This window comes from Oryx dammah, unplaced genomic scaffold, assembly GCF_014754425.2.
Source record: "Oryx dammah isolate SB20612 unplaced genomic scaffold, SCBI_Odam_1.1 HiC_scaffold_23, whole genome shotgun sequence".
NCBI lineage: Eukaryota > Metazoa > Chordata > Mammalia > Artiodactyla > Bovidae > Oryx > Oryx dammah.
The window spans coordinates 43,192,872-43,212,766 of NW_024070207.1; positions in this window are offsets into that span (position 1 = coordinate 43,192,872).

Sequence of the window (19,895 nt, forward strand, 5' to 3'; positions counted from 1 at the left end):
TTCCAAGTTTCTCCTTACTATATTTTTCTTTGTTATTAAGTGTCTTATAAAGGAAACTCTTTGAAAATATGTAAATATGCCATTTCTCATCAAAATTGTAACCCACTACTTTTAGCATCTATTAACGATTATTACCAAATGGCGATTTTCTGATTCTACCTATATTTATTAAAATTTCCTGTAAAGAAGGACTTTCACAAGTTCTCCATTTATTTATTTATATTGATATTTGTATGAACATGTGGATTCACAGAAGAGCCTAGGTGAGGAGAATAAGGCAGCTGGGGCACCGCCGGGGTCCAGCCCCCGCAGGATCCAGGGAAACCCGAAGGAGAAACAGTGTCGGCGATTGATTGAGAGAGAGAGATAGTTAAGAATGATGTAGATAAGAAGATAGAGGAGAGAAGAAAAGAGGCTGGTGTTCCTTGGTTTAAACAGAAAATCAATAAAGTCTCAAGACAAGAGACTTGCACCGTCTACCTGAGGCCACAGGTGCCCTCCCGGTCTCCCAGGGGAGTGAAGGCACAGGGCGCCTTCCTGTTCAGGTCTTAGAAACCCAGGCAAATAAGTAGACAGGGCGGATCTCTGTACTCCAGATGGGAACTAGCCAAAAAGAGAGAGTAAGAAGAGGAAAATGATTGACACGAGGAGATCAAGCTGCTTTGATGAGCAAGATCCATAGCTTTATTTTTAAATGGTACTTATATACCTTTTTTGTACATAGAGGAAATGAAAGATGCAAGGTCATACAGAGTCAGCCCAACATTCCAGCAGTATTGCCTTTATCGAAACCAAGATTTTTCTGCATACCTTTTCCACAAAAGATGTTGTGTACAGTATCTTCTGGCCTTGGAGGCCTGTGAACATTTTATGACCTTCTTTTGATAAAGGCTGCTCAACCAAAAAACTTGTTTTCCCTCAAAGTGTTTTTTCTTTATATTTCTAATCTATGTTAGCCTCAGAAAATACCAAACAGAGTTATGTTTTTCACAGAGCAAAGGTGCAATGAGTTACAAGAAAGAACCAATTAGCTCAAAAGTTTGATATGGTTAAATTCAAGGCTACACTTGTTTTTCTAGCATTCTCACCATGTTAACTAATGCATTCCCAGGTGCACAGTGGATAAGAGATATGGGAACTTAACAACAAGCATTGGCCCAATAATGAAATCCTACATCAGCACTAGCACTACTCTAATAACTTTTAACTCTTTCAAAGGCTCTATGTTTTAGGCTTTCCGTGCCTCTCACAGTTGGGAGGCTGGAAATAATCACATGCGTAGCTGTAAGGGTCTGGATATGCCTGCCAAGCAAGCTAGAATGCTAACAGAGGGGGTTTGATTTGAAATATCCCTCTCATGTCCAGGAGACTTATTAGCTATAGCCCTAAGTTGATTTTCTCCAGAGAAAAGTGGTCAGGGTTAGCCCCCTGTTAATGTCAGAGGAGTTGGTGAAAGTCATGAAACAGTAAAACAGACAGATTCTGGTTTTGGGATAGATGCTCAAGAAAGCCTAGGGAGCCCCTTGAGTTCTGAAGCCTTGCTTAACAGTTCTCTTCCACATGACTTTGTCATGGGTGGGATCTCCCATGGCGGCTCCCGGCAGGGCACAAAATTTAAGGAGGCACTTATCCTCAGTGCTGTGCAAACATCATCTTAAAAGCAACAGCCTAGAGCCTTTCCCCCCTCCAACTCTGTATCTATTCTCTTCCCTTCCCATCTAGCAGTTTTACAGTTGTCTCCACCCAACCCCACGTCCCTATTCTAGAACTTGGTCTTACAGTCAGTCTGAAGTTTCTGTCCAGTGGTAATATTAGGGACTTGGCAGATGCTTCCACTGAACAAATGGGCCACTTCACATATACCTAGGTCATGAGCCTATATCTGTGTCCTCCTAGTTCCCAAGGCCTGCATCTTGCAAGGGATGTGGTCTCAGGTAACATTTCACAGCTTCCTTTTAAGAGACAAGGTGTTTTGTCCTCCATTTCCAGTTCTTGCTTTTAAACACTTAGTCCTGATCCCCCCTTTATATATGAAGCACGTTAGGTGCCTCACCAAGCACCTAACCACTTGGCCATCATTGCCCATTACTAGAGCAGGAGCCCAGCAACACTCAGCCATGCTCACACCTGTACTTTGCTTTTCTGCATCTGATTCATGGAGATACCTGTCTTCTATCCAAAGCCATGTGTCTTTTTCTTTATCTTTTCTGTATATTCTCCATCAATTCTACTGTCTACAGCAGAGGAATTACCAAAGTATGTGCCATTTCAAAGTATGTGTCATCTCTCTTATTTTTCATTGAGAGATATTTAACCTATGACTGTATAGACACTTTATAAATGATCTATTATATTAATTATGTTTTTCAAGTCTCCTGATGAAGTTTGTATGCTCTCTCTTTATCTAGGTATTTGAAATCTAACTAATAATATATTCTGGTGTTAAACACAAGCTTTAGATTTCAAATAAGGGAAGCTGGAGAATTAAATGCAAACAAGATAGGATGGCTTCATAAGAAGATTTGATTATCACTGTAAGATAAAGAATGAAATGAAGGAATTATTCTTGTTAAATATTACAGATTGAGCTTTTTGCTTCTGTGTCATATCAGAGAGAAGGGTTATTTTTGTCTTATGTATGCATGTGAATTTTGTTTCATTAGCAATTATGATAATGGATCTGCTCACAGAGGAGAGAGTAATTGTCCATTTACTCAGGCTTTAACCAATTTTACTATAAAATTAATTATGTGGCATATACCATATGTATAGTGATCTACCAATAAACCTATTTTAAGAAAGAGCTGAAGGTTGGCATTCTAGGACTTTTTATTGTGGGCTGAATATTAAAACCAAAGGCAGGTCCCAGGTTTTGAATTCCTAAGTTCATTGTCTCCAAGGCCTGATTTATGTATCAAATAACTGACACGAGTTTGTGGTGGTCACATTCCGTTCTAGCTACCTAAGACAAATGACTAATTACCCTAGACAGCAATTACATGAATAGACAACCTTCCTTTAATTGAATATCAGACTTAATATCTATAACATTCACGCCATTTCAGGAAACAGAATGGAAATGATGAAATTGCAAGTCTTTTGGAAACAGACTAAAAGGTTGTAAATACGAAACTCAATCTTCCATTTTAGGACTCATTTTCATATATATTCAAATCCCTTGCTTTATCTCAAAACCTTTCATTTCAGTAGTTACAAAATGGAAAGGCTTTGAGAGATATGAAATCAACATGCTGAATGCTTAAAGAATGATAGATATAGATATTATAAAATTGGAGTCAATGTCTTGCAGTCTAACAAAAGCCCGACAAATACTACACTGCACATGATAGATAATTTTCATTTTCAAATCTGTTTTGCATTTGACAACAGAATATTCTGGCTTAGGAAAGATTTGTTTTCCCCTGAACAATCTAGTCACTGTCTTACACTTAACATAATTATTTTCCCCTTCTGAATCTCTCTTGTCATCATCTCAGGCTGGTCCCTTATCATCCCATGCATGGATTAAAACAGCCTCCAAGCTGGTCTCGCTCTCTTTTCATGAAAAAAAAAAAAAATAGGGGCTTCCATTTACAGCATGATACTACCGGTCAGGCACTGAGTAGAGTATTTCACATATTTTGTCCTGTTGACTCCTTACAGCCTCCCTATGAGATACATACATTTCCATTATCATCTTCATCCACAGCTGAGACAGCTGAGGGTCAGGAGAGATGGAACACCTTGCCTAAGATCACACAGCTAATCAATGGCTGCACTCAGCTTCAGACTCAGGCCTCTGGGGCCTGTGCTGATTGCCCTGAGCTTGGAGTAAAGAGTGTCTTTACTCACTCGATTTCCTGTCACTCAATTCATCCTTGCATACCAATGCCTGAGAATCTTCCTAACACACAGCTTTCATTATCTCCTTTCTGCCTTCTCAGGAAATGACCGACTCTCCATTGTCAATTCAACAGAGTCCCAAAACTCCCATAATCTGAGTCTGGTGGACCTCTCCAGTATTACTGTGCATTCTCTGTAAAAACAGCATCTTTCTTCATGGTCCCTGGGCCAGGCCCTTGTTCATGCCATTCACCACATCTGGCTATATTATCTCTTGCCAGCCTCTGTTTCCTCGTCTACAAGTTGGGATTCACGACATTGTTCTTGTGAGACCAAGTCTTAATGGAGGAAAAGTCTCTAGTGCAAGGTCTGGCATACATACAGCAGGCTCTAAAGACAAGGAGGCGCTATCTAGTCAAGTTTCATCCATCCCTGAAGGATGTACTTCCTGCCTCCTCTTCCACGGAGCCACTCTTGAAGAGAAATGGTATCCTGCTTTACCCCAGGATCCCCTCTTTCTTCCCTTCCTCCTTCCTTTTGTTCCTTTTTCCTCTTCCCCTCCCTCTCATTCTCCTTCTGCTTTTCCATTACCCGTATGAAATTTATTACATTGGGCTTGGTATTACAGTGATTCATGTCCAGGGTCCGTTTCCCACTTATGAGAACACACATTCATAATGAGGAAAAGCCTTGTTTGATTCATCTTTATAAGCTGGTATTTATTTTTATTTATTTTTATTTTTTATTTTATTTTTAATTTTTACTATATTTTACTTTACAATACCGTATTGGTTTTGGCATACATTGACATGACTCCACCACGGGTGTACATGAGCTCCCAAACATGAACCCCCCTCCCACAAAGACAGAAATATAGATCAATGGAACAAAATAGAAAGCCCAGAGATAAATCCACACACATATGGACACCTTATCTTTGACAAAGGAGGCAAGAATATACAATGGAGTAAAGACAATCTCTTTAACAAGTGGTGCTGGGAAAACTGGTCAAGCACTTGTAAAAGGTTGGTATATTAAAATAAGAAAAACTGGAGTTTGTATCTCAGCTCTGTACCCTAAAGTTATTGTATTCCCAGTTTCCTTATCTGTATGATGGACATGATAATAGTACTTAATTTTTAAGTCTGCTGTGATGGTTTTTTCCTTAATGGAATGTTCCACACAGAACTCGACACAGGTATTCTAATGAATACACTGTAAAACTTCTGTATTGATCTGACGTTCACAGTAATACACCTATTTTTTTTTTTTGGTAACCGGGCTTAGTGATTAAGAACACAGGCTCTAAAATTAAACTACTCGGGTTCCATCTCAGCTTTGTCCCTTACCATCTGTTCTTGGAAAATTATTCCTCTGAGCCTCAGTTTCCTTATCTTAAAAATGGGTGCAATAATAATACTACCTAACCCATATGATTATTTTCAAGTTTGGTGATATGGTTACTAAAGCATCCACTATAATGTTCAAGCACATCTGAGGTGCTTGATTCTTTCTTTCACATAATTGATGCCCAACAAAAGTCAAGTCTTCCATTAATTATTCTATCTTATGTTTTATTTTGGAAGTGGGAATGGATTTATTGTATCTGCCATACTCTGCCTGCTCTTATGGCAATGACTGGCCCTGGCCGAGCAGTACATTGCCCTCAGTGGTCTGGGGCTGATGACACAAATCTACTTTTCTTTTTTAAAAAACTTAAACTGCATACAGCACATTTTATTTATTTTTAAAAACTTTTTATTTTTATGTTTTTGGCCACATTTCACAGCATGTGGGATCTTAGTTCCCTGACCAGAGATCGAAACCATACCTCCTGCACTGGAAGCACAGTCTTAACCTCTGGACTGCCAGGGAAGTCCCAAACTTACTTTCTTCACTAGGCCTCTTGGAGGGGGTATGGCTTGCTCTGTTTTCCCATTTCCTGATGAGCAGACTAATGCACACGGCAGTGATATGTTCCCCAGTACAATTATAGCCAGGACTTCAACAGAGAGCCATGTCTGGGTCTAGCCTTGCTAGAATATATGGCTTTGATAACGCAGGACTAGTTTCACTCTTTGGCATTCACTGTTCCTAGGAAAATTCCAGCTGGAATCTCCACACTATGTACTTTAATAATAAAGGGAATACCACACCAGGAAACTAATAATTTCTCCCAGCCAAAATGACCTCCTCTTTCTAAACAGGGGCCCAGTAATTCTCCTTGGAAAATTATAGTTCTGTTACTAGAGTGTCTCTTCATCTGGAAGGAAAATTGGCAAAGATGAATAAAACATGCTGGTGGAGAAATACACTAGGCATGAGGTCCCATTCATTCCATTCTACTGTGTCAGCACATTCTGCAGAGGTAAGTTTCCTAGACTGCCACAACATTTTGCTATTTCTTACTTAAAATAGAGGCAGAGGGTAGCATGTGGCTTCCTATCATGTTAAAGCAGACTTGTACCCAAGAATAGTGTGCAAAAGTAGAAGTGTCCCTGTTTATCAAAGATATGTGAGAGGTTGACACTTCGAAAATAATGCCTCTGCTTAGAAGCCCCTGGAGCATTGGTACAAATCTGAAGATCTCAAAGTTAGCCAGCTTCTTCTAACTAATCAGTGACATCCCACAGAGACAGTCTTCATATAAAGTGGAATCAGTACTTGCAAATCTTGAAGGTAATGTTTGGTCCAGTAAGACAATGAATGACTACAATGATCCTTAATTGAGGACGTAAGGATTAAGAAAGCAGAAGAACTCATTACCCTATCATAGTAACTGGATAATTATCATCAACAGTGCTATGCATATTTACTATTATTTATTGAATATCTACCTTATGATAGGCACTTTTGAACATGCATATAATGTTCTCAACAATTCTGGGAGATAAAGTGTTATGATTTCTACTTATATTACCAGCTATGTGACCTTGACTACATCATTTTATCTCTAAGTTCCTCTACCTACTCATTGGGAAAATGGCACTTATTAGAACTGTCGAGTCCTCACAGGTACAAACATACGCAGGGGAATACACCAATAGCACAGGAAAAAAAAACAATGATTTGTCACCATGTGTCTTTGAGCAAACTGGTCTGTGTTTTAGAGACTCTTAACAGTGTTGGGCATTTCAAATGAGGGCTGACATTGTCAACGGCATCCAAATAGCTACAGTGAAGTCTTCATGTAGAGGAAAGATCGCTGAATATTGAGGCCTGAATGTGGGCTCCAGTTCCACTGCTTAAGTCTCTTGGAGGCTTTATTTTTTCAGGACTTTATTTTTTCACAGTTTTTTCCCTTTCAAAAAAATTATCTATAGCCAATTTACAATATTGTGTTAGTTTCAGGTGTATGGCTTCAGATTCTTTTCCATTATAGTTTATTACAAGATACTGAGTATAGTTCCCTGTGCTATACAGTAAATCCTTATTGTCTATCTATTTTATGTATGGGAGTGTGTGTATATTCATCTCAAATTCCTAATTTATCCCTCCTCCTCCTTTCCCCTTTGGTAACACAAGTTTGTTTTCTATATCTGTGATTCTATCTCTGTCTTATAAATAAGTTGATTTGTATTATATTTTTAGATTTCACATGTAAGTGATATCATATAATATTTGTTTTTCTCTGTCTGAATTACTTCACTTAGTATAATAATCTCTGGGTTCATCCGAGTTGCTGCAAGTGGCATCTTTTTATTGCTGAGTGGTATTTCATTGTATACACCACATCTTCTGTATCCATTCCTCTGTCAGTGGACATCTAGGTTGCTTCCATGCCTTGGCACAGAGTGCTGCTATGAACAACTGTATCTTTTCAAATTAGAGTTTTTGTCTTTTCTGAATATATGCCCAGGAGTCGGATGGCTGGATCGCATGGTAACTATTTTTAGTTTTTTAAGGAACCTTCATACTGTATCCATAGTGGCTGCTACTAAGTCTCTTCAGTCATGTCCGACTCTGTGCAACCCCATAGACGGCAGCCCATCAGGCTTCCTCGTCCCTAGGATTCTCCAGGCAAGAACACTGGAGTGGGTTGCCATTTCCTTCTCCAATGCATGAAAATGAAAAGTGAAAGTGAAGTTGCTCAGTTGTGTCTGACTCTTAGCAGCCCCATGGACTGCAGCCCACCAGGCTCTTCCATCCATGGGATTTTCCAGGCAAGTGTACTGGAGTAGGGTGCCATTGCCTTCTCCGTCCATAGTGGCTACACCAATTTATATGCCCACCAACAGTGTAGGAGGGTTCCCTTTTCTCCACACCTTTTCCAGGATTTATTATGTGTAGACTCTTTGATGATGGCCATTCTGATCAGTGAAAGGTGATAACTCTGGGAGACTTTAAACAAGGCACTTAATCTCTCTGAGATTTCTCTGAAGACAAATTAAATGGGTTTGAATCTCAGTTCTGCCACTTGATAAATTTGTGACTTTAAATAAATTATTTCAAATTATTGAGTCACAATATCCTTATCCATTAAAGATAGTACCTATCTCACAGGGTTCTTCTGTACATTAAGGGGAATAATATATGTGAAGTATTAGCACAATGCCTGCCCCCTAATACATACTTGATAAATTTCCATTGTTACTGTTCTTATCTTCTGTAAAGTGAGGATGATAGTAGTTAATCTGTGTGCCATAAAGGGCTGTCACAAGGGTATTACACAGGCAAGCTTATGACATCTTCAAATGTGTAGTACTTTAAATTCAGTTTCTAAGCTGGAAGAAGCTGGAAGTGATCAAAATTATTTTTACCCCTCTTCCTTACTCAACAATGCCAATCTCACACATGGATTGTAGCTGCAAATGTTGTATCCATGTAAAATCATTATAGTAGACAGAATTCCCTCAGCCTCTGTTCTGCAGGTCCTCCCTCCATAAGGGCCATGTACTACTGGAGATACCATCCACCCTATCTCTGGTCTCCTGAGATCATCGAATCTTTTCTGAACTGGTAGTGTTGAAGTCCAATCTTTCCTTTATTCCCCAAACATAGATCTTTAGATAAAAAAGAAGACTTAAAAATAATCTAAATCTACTTTATATTCAATTACTATATAAAAAGATGCCTCTAGAAATGGTTAAAATAAAATTTGAAGTATATTAAAGTAAATTATTGCTGAGGATATAGATACTATCAATAATCCATTATATTCGACAATGTGTGTCAAGGTCCTTAAATATATGCACTTATTTATTTATTTATATGCATATATTCAAAATGGTAATTCTACTAGGAATTTATAGCAAGAAAATAATCAGTCAAAATATAATCAAATTGATTCATGGTAGAACTATTTATCTGGTTTTGTAATAGCAAAAACTGAAAGCAGAAAAATGTCCAGTAATAAACGATTGATTAAATGAATTATGGTAGAGTTGTGTGGAAAGCAACCATGAAAATGCTTTCAACCAAATTTAATGACCTGGAAATACAATCACAATAAGAGGTTAATTGTTGAGAACAGCATACAAAACCATGAATACAACCTATTCATTAAAAAAATTTATCTATATTCTCATCCAGGATAAAGACTTGAAGAAAATGTACCAAATATAATAGGTATCTCCAAGTTAAAGTACTATAGATACTTTTTATTCTTATTGCTGCTTTCTTCATTATATTTTATCTTTTTTAATTTGCCATAACAGTTATGTGTACAGGTGGGATTTGGTGGCAGTAAAGTGTGAAGTTTCCAGTGTCGGAAGACCCAGGTTCTAATTGTAGCATTACCACTTCCCAGCTCTGTGAACCTAAACAAGATGCTGGATTACTTGGGACTTTAGTTTCCTTCTTAGTTAAATGGAAATCACAATGTTTACCACAGAAATTTGTTGTGGAGATCAGTCAATGCATGCAAAGCACCGAACCCAGTACTGAGCTCTTAGCATATACTCAAAAGCATAAGTCATTGTTATGTATTACTTTTAGAATCAGAAAGAAAATGTTATTTTAAAAATAGCTCTGGATTTCAATACCTAAGGCTGGTCATAGGCCCCAGGCATTTTGTTTTCCTAGCAGCTTGTTGGATAAGCAGAGCACAGAAACTACACAAATGAAAAAGTTAAGTTAGTCGCTCAGTTGTGTCCAGCTCTTTGTGACCCCATGGATTGTAGCCTACTGGACTCCTCTGTCCATGGAATTTTCCAGGCAAGAATACTGGAGTGGGTAGCCAGTCCCTTCTCCAGGTGTTCTTCCCCACCCAGAGATTGAACCCAGGTCTCCTGCATTGCTAATAGAAACACAACATGGAAAACTGATCCTGGGTGAAAAAGGAATTATACTCCAAAGGCCCTATGAGAAAGAAACAAAGAGTTTCTTTCAGGATGAGTACAGAGCTAGCAAAATCAGACCTCAGTTTCCCAGGATATTTATTTAAGGATTGTTGTTTATGACCACACTGAATGTTTTCACCATATCCTGCATTTTTTATATTCTGTGGGAAAGTGATAGTGCTAGGTGTAATCCTTTCCAGATAAGCCATGTCAGGCTATACTGCATACATCCATCAGCTTCTTTATACGAACTCAGGGTACCAAAGGACACTGGACAAGGAGCAGCATGCACCGAACAGTAAGTAATTCATCAATCACTCTCCAGAAACCAGAGCAGGGAAAATGAGTCTCTCCTTCTCCAGGAAGTAATCAGCCATAGATAGGTAAGATGATACAGAGTCCTTTAGAGATGTCAGTCTCACAATCCAGTGTCAGGTCAGGAAGCAGGAAATGAAGTGAGTTCAGACACAGAAAGAAATGTGTCTGACAGCTCACCAAACCACTGTACATAGAGATAGCAGCAACCAGTATAGATGATGGTCAGATACTGAGTTAAATGACTGAAGATACCACACCAGAGCAGATGTAAGGTGGGGAATCAGAGTGTGAGGATTCAGCTTCAGATTGGAGGTGGCTCAATGCTCAAGAAGGTTGAACGTGAGTAATAAGATACCAAGAGATTTGCACGGGAGGGAGGTACACCTCTGCTTGTTTGGTTATTCAAGGACAATCTGGGTAGTCTCAATAACTTTAAGAAAGCTCCCTGGGAAGAACACTCCCAAACCCAAATAATTACCCTGGAAAATGATGCAAAAAACACTAGTGCAACTGTAAATGATCACTAGACTCACTAGAGTCTGGGAGTGCTCACCAGACTGCATGCTCTCTCCTTCCTGGTGCACAGCTAGGTGACATTGCCCAGCCATGCTTGCAGTTGGATATAGTCATATGACTGAGTGTAGGCCAATGGAATGTGAGAGGAAGTGACCCTAAAACCAACTATATCCAATAGTTCACCTCTCCCTGCCCCAGTTTCTGTGGACCTGCGTTAGATTGTAAGAAAGAAACTTTTATTGTTTCTAGCCACTGAGTCTTTGAGGGTAGTTTACTACAGCAGTTAATCTACCTTAAGCAGTTAGTTAATTATGTTGTTCCCTTTCTCCCTATCAAGTATACTCCAAAGTTATCTTAATTATGCCATCAACTTAAATTTTTTTTTCTTCTTGATATACTAATAATACATGTTTACTATAAGAAATATGGTAAACACTGAAAAACACAAAGAAGACAACAAAAGACATTCAGAGTTGTCTTCCATTCTGAGATAATCAAGATTGAGATTTTGGCTCATGTCTTGTCAATATGTTTCCTAGGAGTCTTTATATTTGTCTACATTTCAAAACTGGAATCAGGGTGTTCATCATGTAGACTCACTACACATGGTTTCCCATCACAATTTTTATAGTTGCATAGGAAATTCTTTAATAAAGATAACACCCATTTTCCTTTATATATGGGACTTCCCTGGTGGCTCAGACAGTAAAGCATCTGCCTACAATGCAGGAGACTCAGGTTCAGTCCTTGGGTTGGGAAGATCTCCTGGAGAAGGAAATGGCAACCCACTCCAGGAGGAGCCTGGTAGGCTAGAGTCCATGGGTCGCAAAGAGTTGGACACGACTGAGTGATTTTACTTTCACTTTACTTACTTTCCTTTATATATAGATAATCAGTTAGAAAATAAAATCACAGAAAACAATCCATTTAAAGTAACAACTGAAATGCTTCTTACTGAAACTATTCTTTCAAGAATATTTATAAATTTCAACAATTCAAAATAACATTCAAATACAATTATATTTTGAAGCAGCCCAACTTCTTCTTAAAGTTCAAATGGAAACAGGACTTGTAAGAAACTCAAGGAAAATTTGGAAAAAGAAGAGTTGTGTGAGGATGGCAGCAATAACACCTATTAAGATATCATAAGACTTGTGTAATTAACACAGTTTGATGCCATTAAATGAATGGACAAATCAATGGAACAGAACAGGGGATCTAGAAATAGACCAAAATATAGCTTTTAAAAACCTGCTTTATTATTAAGGAGGCATTTAAAATCAACAGGGGGAAATGAATTATTCAATAAATGGTATTGGACCAACTGGCTACACATTTGAAAAAAGAATTAGGGAAAAAAAATGATTAGGTTGGATACCTGCCCCATTTCTTATACTAAATAAATACCAGATGGATAAAAATGTTAAATGTTTTCTTAAAAAATGATACCACTAAAGTAACAAAAGAAAACAGGAAAAATTTATTACATTCTTAGACATGCTTTGTGAGTATGACACATACACCAAGAACCATTAAACAAGAGACAAAGACATTAAAACATAAAACATTCCATGTATCAAAATACCATGGATATTATGAATAAAATTGAAACAAAAGTGGCAGATGAAATACTTTCAATGTCTATGGTAAAGAATCTAAAACTTTAAAGAGGTTTTATATTTGCAGAGTACATCATGAGAAATGCTGGGCTGGAAGAAGCACGAGCTGGAATCAAGATTGCTGGGAGAAATATCAATAACCTCAGATAGGCAGATGACACCACTCTTATGGCAGAAAGTGAAGAGGAACTAAAAAGCCTTTTGATGAAAGTGAAAGAGGAGAGTGAAAAAGTTGGCTTAAAGCTCAACATTCAGAAAACGAAGATCATGGCATCCAGTCCCATCACTTCATGGGAAATAGATGGGGAAACAGTGTCAGACTTTATTTTGGGGGGCTCCAAAATCACTGCAGATGGTGACTGAAGCCATGAAATTAAAAGACGTTTACTCCCTGGAAGGAAAGTTATGACCAACCTAGATAGCATATTCAAAAGCAGAGACATTACTTTGCTAACAAAGGTCCATCTAGTCAAAGCTATGGTTTTTCCAGTGGTCATGTATGGATGTGAGAGTTGGACTGTGAAGAAAGCTGAGTGCCGAAGAATTGATGCTTTTGAACTGTGGTGTTGAAGAAGACTCTTGAGAGTCCCTTGAACTGCAAGGAGATCCAACCAGTCCATCCTAAAGATCTGTCCTGGGTGTTCATTGGAAGGACTGATGCTGAGGCTGAAACTCCAATACTTTGACCACCTCATACAAAGAGTTAACTCATTGGAAAAGACCCTGATGCTGGGAGGGATTGGGGGCAAGAGGAGAAGGGGACGACAGAGGATGAGATGGCTGGATGGCATCACCAACTCAATGCTCATGAGTTTGAGTGAACTCGATGCACATGAGTTTGAGTTGATAATGGACAGGGAGGCCTGGTGTGCTGCAGTTCATGGGGTTGCAAAGAGTCGGACACGACTGAGCGACTGAACTGAACTGAAAGTAAATTTAATAATCCATAAGAAAATGGGTAAGGAACATGTATATATAAAAAAAAGACTCAAATATATGAAAAGATGATCAACTCATAGCAACAGAAGAACAAAATTAAACTAAAACAAATGATCCTCTTCCAACTAGAACTGAAAAGGATAAACTATAGTGTATTCTTGGATGCAAAGAAACACCCTCGTTCATTGTTAGTGGTAATTAAACTGAGGCACCCTCTTTGAAGGACAATTTGACAATATTTATCAACATTGTAAATGTATATACACTTTGATTCAGTGATTATAGTAATAGCCATTTATCTTAGGATTCTATGTGCACGTGCACAATGATGTGTGAGTGAAGATAATGCCTTCAAAATTATTTGTAACAGCAAAAGACCATAAACAACTTTGGGGCTGTTTATATAAATTATAGGGTATCCATATGTTTGAATACCACACAGACATTAAAAATAATGAGGGAGATCTATTCATACTGAAATGGAAAATTGCCAAGACACACTGTTAAATAACAAAAATATGGCTCAAACAGTGTATAGACTATGCTATCCTGTTTGTGAAAAAAAAATCAGGGAGATAAAAGTATACAGATATGCCTATATGCAAACAGAGTACCTCTCTTGAAAGGAACACAAAATAAGTACAGCGGTTACTTCTAAGAAGAGTGACTAGGGGATTGAGGGTGTGAGAAAGAACAATTTATTCTTCACTGTATAACCATTTTACTCTTCCCCCCAGTGCATGTATTATTAAAAATATAAAGTAAGAGAAAAGGTAAAATTTTGTAATCCTCTGTCATGTACATTCTTTGGGAAGCCAGCATTTCCATGTAAGCAGCCATAGAACAGAATTTTTGAATTTTGGGGGGTGGGGAAAAATCAGACACAAAATTCTTCTAGCTTAATTTCCCCAATGTATCCAAATTCTAATGTAGAAAGGTCACACATTCCTAATGTGAAAAGCAGTTGAGCTAAATTTCAGCCATGACTACTGCAAAGGTGAAACAGATACTTGTGAACCGTCCACAGAAAGACAAGATCAATAATTGTTGGAAACAGAAGGGTCATGAACAGAGAGATGCTGGGCTAGATAGTCTGCAAGCACCTTCTCATTTAGTCTTGCTGGCAAACTTGTGATGTCGGAGTTATCTCCACTGTACAGATGAAGAAACCAACTCCTAGGGAGGAATGAAATTGCCCAGGGTGACAAGGCTATGACTCTGAGGAAGCAAAGAAGTAGCACTCTGTGTTATTTCTCAGAGGTCTGCTGATTAAAAAAGAACAGGGGATTTTGCCTTTCTTGCCAGCTCAGGAGGTGTGTAATGAAATCCAGCAGTGCATATCCTTCATGCTACCCAAAGGCATTCTTACATTTACCATCCCTCCCTATCATGAAGGACATGAAATATTCCTCATCCATAAAATGAGAAGTATCTATTTAGCAGGGTGGTTACAAGGATTCAAAATTAATTATATGCAGTGCCTGGCACATCAGGGATGCTCAATACATGGTGGTCCCTAGCACTGTTCTCACAACCCACTGAAATTGACAGTCACATGGGCAACAGTGGAATTCTGATTCCAGGTTATAGAAATATCTGGAAGATCACAGCCTTGTGTAACTTAATGAAGCTATAAGCCATACCATGCTTGGCCACCCAAGATGGACGGGTCATAGTGAAGAGTTCTGACAAAAAAACGTGGTCCACTGGAGAAGGAATGGCAAACCACTCAAGTATTCTTGTCTTGAGAACCCCATGAGCAGTATGGAAGTAGGATAGTAAAGGTTTTAAGAATGTGAGCTCTGTCTGACTTATCTCATTTAGCACAATGCCATCAAGTTCCATCCCTGCTGTCCCTAATGGCAGGATTTCATTCTTTCTCATGGCCAAGTAATACCCAAAGATAGAATATATATATAGTGACATATATACACACAAATACACACACACAAACACACCACATCTTCTTTATCCATTCATCTGTTCATGGAAACATAGGTTGTTTTCATATCTTGGCTACTGAGAATAATTCTGCAATAAATTCTGCAATATATGACATCATTAGTATGTGGAATCTAAAAAAGCCAAAATCACAGGAATAGAGGGTAAAGTATTAGTTACCAGGGGCTGGATGGTAAGGGAATTAAGGAGATGCTGGCCAAAGGTACAAACTTGCAGTTAGAAGGTGAGTGAGTTCTGGAGATTTAATGCACAGCATTGTGATCATAGTCAACAATACTACAGTATATGCTTCCAAGCTGCTAAGACACACTAGATCATAATTGTTCTCACCACACACACACAAAAAAAGATGAAAATATGACATGAGAGAGGTGTGGGCTAATGCTATGGTGGTAATCATACTGCAATACATAAATATATCAAATCAACACATTCTACACCATAAACTTATACAATGTTAAATGTCAATTATATTTCAATTAAAAAAATAGTAATGGGAACTCTGAAATTAGAAATACCTGTGTCTGAATCTTGACTCCACAACTTCCTAGCGGTGTGATCCTGAATAAGTCATTTAGCCCCTCTTAACCTTCATTTCAGAGAAGGCAATGGCAATCGACTCCAGTACTCTTGCCTAGAAAATCCCATGGATGGAGGAGCCTGGCAGGTTGCAGTTCATGGGGTCGCTAAGAGTTGGACACAACTGAGCGACTTCACTTTCACTTTTCACTTTCATGCATTGGAGAAAGAAATGGCAACCCACTTCAGTGTTCTTGCCTGGAGAATCCCAGGGACGGGGGAGCCTGGTGGGCTGCCATCTATGGAGTCGCACAGAGTCGGACACGACTGAAGCGACTTAGCAGCAGCAGTAGCAACCTTCATTTCCTTTCCTTAGAAAGGGGATTAGCATTCACAGGCACCATCTCACACGTTTGTGAAGTGAAGTGAAGTGAAAGTGAAATGAAGTGAAAATCACTCAGTAGTGCCTGACTCTTTGAGACCCCATGGACTATACAGCCCATGGAATTCTCCAGGCCAGAATACTGGAGTGGGTAGCGTTTCTCTTTTCCAGGGGATCTTCTCAACCCAGGGATTGAACCCAGGTCTCCCACATTGCAGGAGGATTCTTTACCTACTGAGCCACCACGGAAGTTCCCACAGGTTTGTTGGGATTCGATGAGATGGTGAACATGACTGACTTAGCACAATATCTGGTGCCTAATAAGTAATCAATAAACATTATGTCCTATTTTTTCACTCATATGCTTTTCTGTGCTTAGATGGAAATCCCTATGTTTTGTACCAGAACTCATTGATCTTGGCTTTGAACATCCAAGTACATAGACTCTTATATAAAGAAAAGGAAAAACACATCAAAAGTCATCACCTCTATTCAGGTCTTCCTCAAATTCATCCTTTCCATGACCCTCTTCCCACATCACTCCTAAGGAAATGTAACTGGTTCTTCTTCAGGAGTCCCACGGTACTCTGATTAGACTTCTGAGTCAGCATATGTGAGGGCCCGTGTGGCTTAGTTCGAATGACCATATAATTTATTGTTCAAATCCAGACACTTTTGAGAGTGAAGAGGGTGCCATTAATCATTTCACTGGAATAACAAGAATAAACCAGGACTGTCCCAACAAAACCAAGATGAAAGTAACTCTAGGTTTAATGGAATGAGAAAGTTTTGGTTCAAATGCAGCCCTGCACATAGTAGGTATTTAGTACATGATAACTGTAATTTTTGTGTACATGTATCCCTAAGAAATCATGAGCCCCTTAGGATGGAGAGCTAGGTGTGTGTGCTCAATTGCTAAGTCGTGTCCAACTCTGTGACCCCACAGACTCTAGCCCTCCAGGCTACTCTGTCCATGGGATTTCCCAGGCAAGAATATTGGAGAGGGTTGTCACTTCCTCCTCCAGGGGATCTTCCCCAACCCAGGGGCCAAACCTGAATCTTCTGGGTCTTCTGCACTGGCAGGCAGATTGTTTACCACTGTGCCACCTGGGAAGCCCTTGGGGGTAGAAAGTCTAGGTTTTAATTACTTTTCCACCTCCCCAGAACCTCTGTTATATGAGACCTGGAAAACATGAAGGGCTTGTTGAATTGGCCAGCAAATGACACCTGTTGCCACTTCCAGGACTGTTATCCCACTGTATGGAGGACAGCAAAGATTGAAACGACACCTGCCACCAGGAACCACAGTCCCAGGAGATCAACCATGGCTTGAGGCTGCGAAGATGACTCACACAGGCACCGGATGGAGCCACACGTCACTGGCATGGAGAAGAGACAGATCAGCTTCGATGGTGGGCATCGGTCCCTCCTGGCCAGCAGGTTCTGGCCCATAGGGAGAGGATCTGCACCCACCACTCTCTTGCTGCAAGCTAAGGACCCCATTCTTGCCCAGGCAGTGCAGTGGAGTTGACCAGGCACTGTATGACACCTGTGCTAAGCAGAACAAAGGAATGCACGTGAAGTCTGAAACAGGAAGATTTCTCCTATGAGGTATGGGGACCATATCTGTGTTAAAGAAGTGTTCCAGGCCCAAGGCCCATTCTTATGTGGCCAAATTGGGAGGGGGAGTCAAAAGACTGCAAGCACATACAAGACTACTTTTCTCAACGATTCTTAATGAACACGTATTGACTGAGTATGGATGTGAAAGCTGGACAATAAAAAAGGCTGAGTGTCGAAGAATTAATGCCTTTGAACTGTGGTGCTGGAGAAGACTCTTGAGAGTCCCTTGGACTGCAAGGACATCAAACTAGTCAATCCTAAAGGAAATCAGTCCTGAATATTCATTGGAAGGACTAATGCTGAAGCTCCAATACTTTGGCCACCTGATGAGAAGAACTGACTCATTGGAAAAGACCCTGCCTGATGCTGGGAAAGATTGAAGGCAGGAGAGAAGGGGATGACAGAGGATGAGATGGTTGGATGGCGTCACTGACTCAATGGACATGAGTTTGAGTGAACTCTGGGAGATAGTGAAGGACAGGGGAGCCTGGCATGCTGCAGTCCATGGGGTCGCAAAGAGTCAGACAAGACTGAGTGACTAAACAAAAAATTTGACCAAGTGAACTAGAGTCAATATCACATTCTCTTGTCTGAAGCCTATATCCTTAACTAGGACTTCCAGGGCTGTCTGAGACGGAGGAGCAGGTGTCAGCAAGTAGGTACTGGTGATGGGAATGTCAGGTAGCCCTAGGGGCTCATGGTCATCTACTGATTGATATTTCAGTTTAAGTATTCAAACATTCAATGGGTGCTAATTACATGCTGGGCACAAGACACATGGTAACTTAGATTCAGTTCTTGTCCTCACAGAGCTCACACACATGGAGGGTACAGGCAAGGTTACTGGTGAACATGGCAGTGCTCTGATACCCTCTCCACTGACCCTTCAGGAGAAGCCTCAACTGACCCCTGAGGATGGGTTCTGCTTTCACTGGGCTTCCTTCCTGCAGCACAAAAAGCCAGAGTCATAGATAGTCCGGATGCCCTGAAGGCCAGAAGCAGGCAGAGTCCACTCAGAAAAGCACGGGCTGACCATCCTTTCATTTCTGAAGCTTTTCCTTCCCAGGCTGGGAGTCAGAGGCTTGGAAATTCTTGGGCAAGCTAGAGTGCATGTAAGGAGAACTCAAGGATCACCCTGTATGGCTCCCTGAGAAATCAGTAGGCTGGGGCAATTCTCAGAGAAAGTCCTTATCTTCAGTGTGTCTGTCTGCTACGTCACCTCAGTCATGTCTGACTCTTTGCAACCCTATGGACTGTAGCCCACTAAGCTCCTCTGTCCATGGGATTCTCCAGGCAATAGAGTGGGTTGCCATTCCCTTCTCCAGGGGAATCTTCCTGATCCAGGGATTGAACCTGCATCTCTTGTGTCTCCTGCATTGACAGGCGGGTTCTTTAGCATGAGCGCCACCTGCCTTCAATAATGGTTCCTGAAATGTACCTTGCTACTTTCATCTCTAACCATTCACTTCATTCTGTCACATCTTCAGTTAATGTTATTGTATCCATATCAGGAAGAAAAAACAAGGCAAGCTTCTGGACTGACACACAGAAGAATTAGACTCTGATTCTTCCACCCATTGAAAATGTGGAATCATTGGCTCCCCTCTCTGAACCTCCATTTCCTCATCTGTTGCCAATTAGCTTCAGTTGTGTCCAACTCTTTGTGACCCCATGGACTGTACACTGCCAGGCCTCTCCATCCATGGGATTCTCCAGGCATGAATACTGGAGTGGGTTGCCATTTCCTTCTCCATTCCTCATCTGTTAAATAAGGGCTAATGACGTTTGCTTTGATGGGCAGCTATGGGCACTGCATGAGGAAATGTACTTAAAATAGTTTGGGAAATGTAAAAAATGTAATAGGTAACCTAGTACCTGACGTATAGAAAGCAT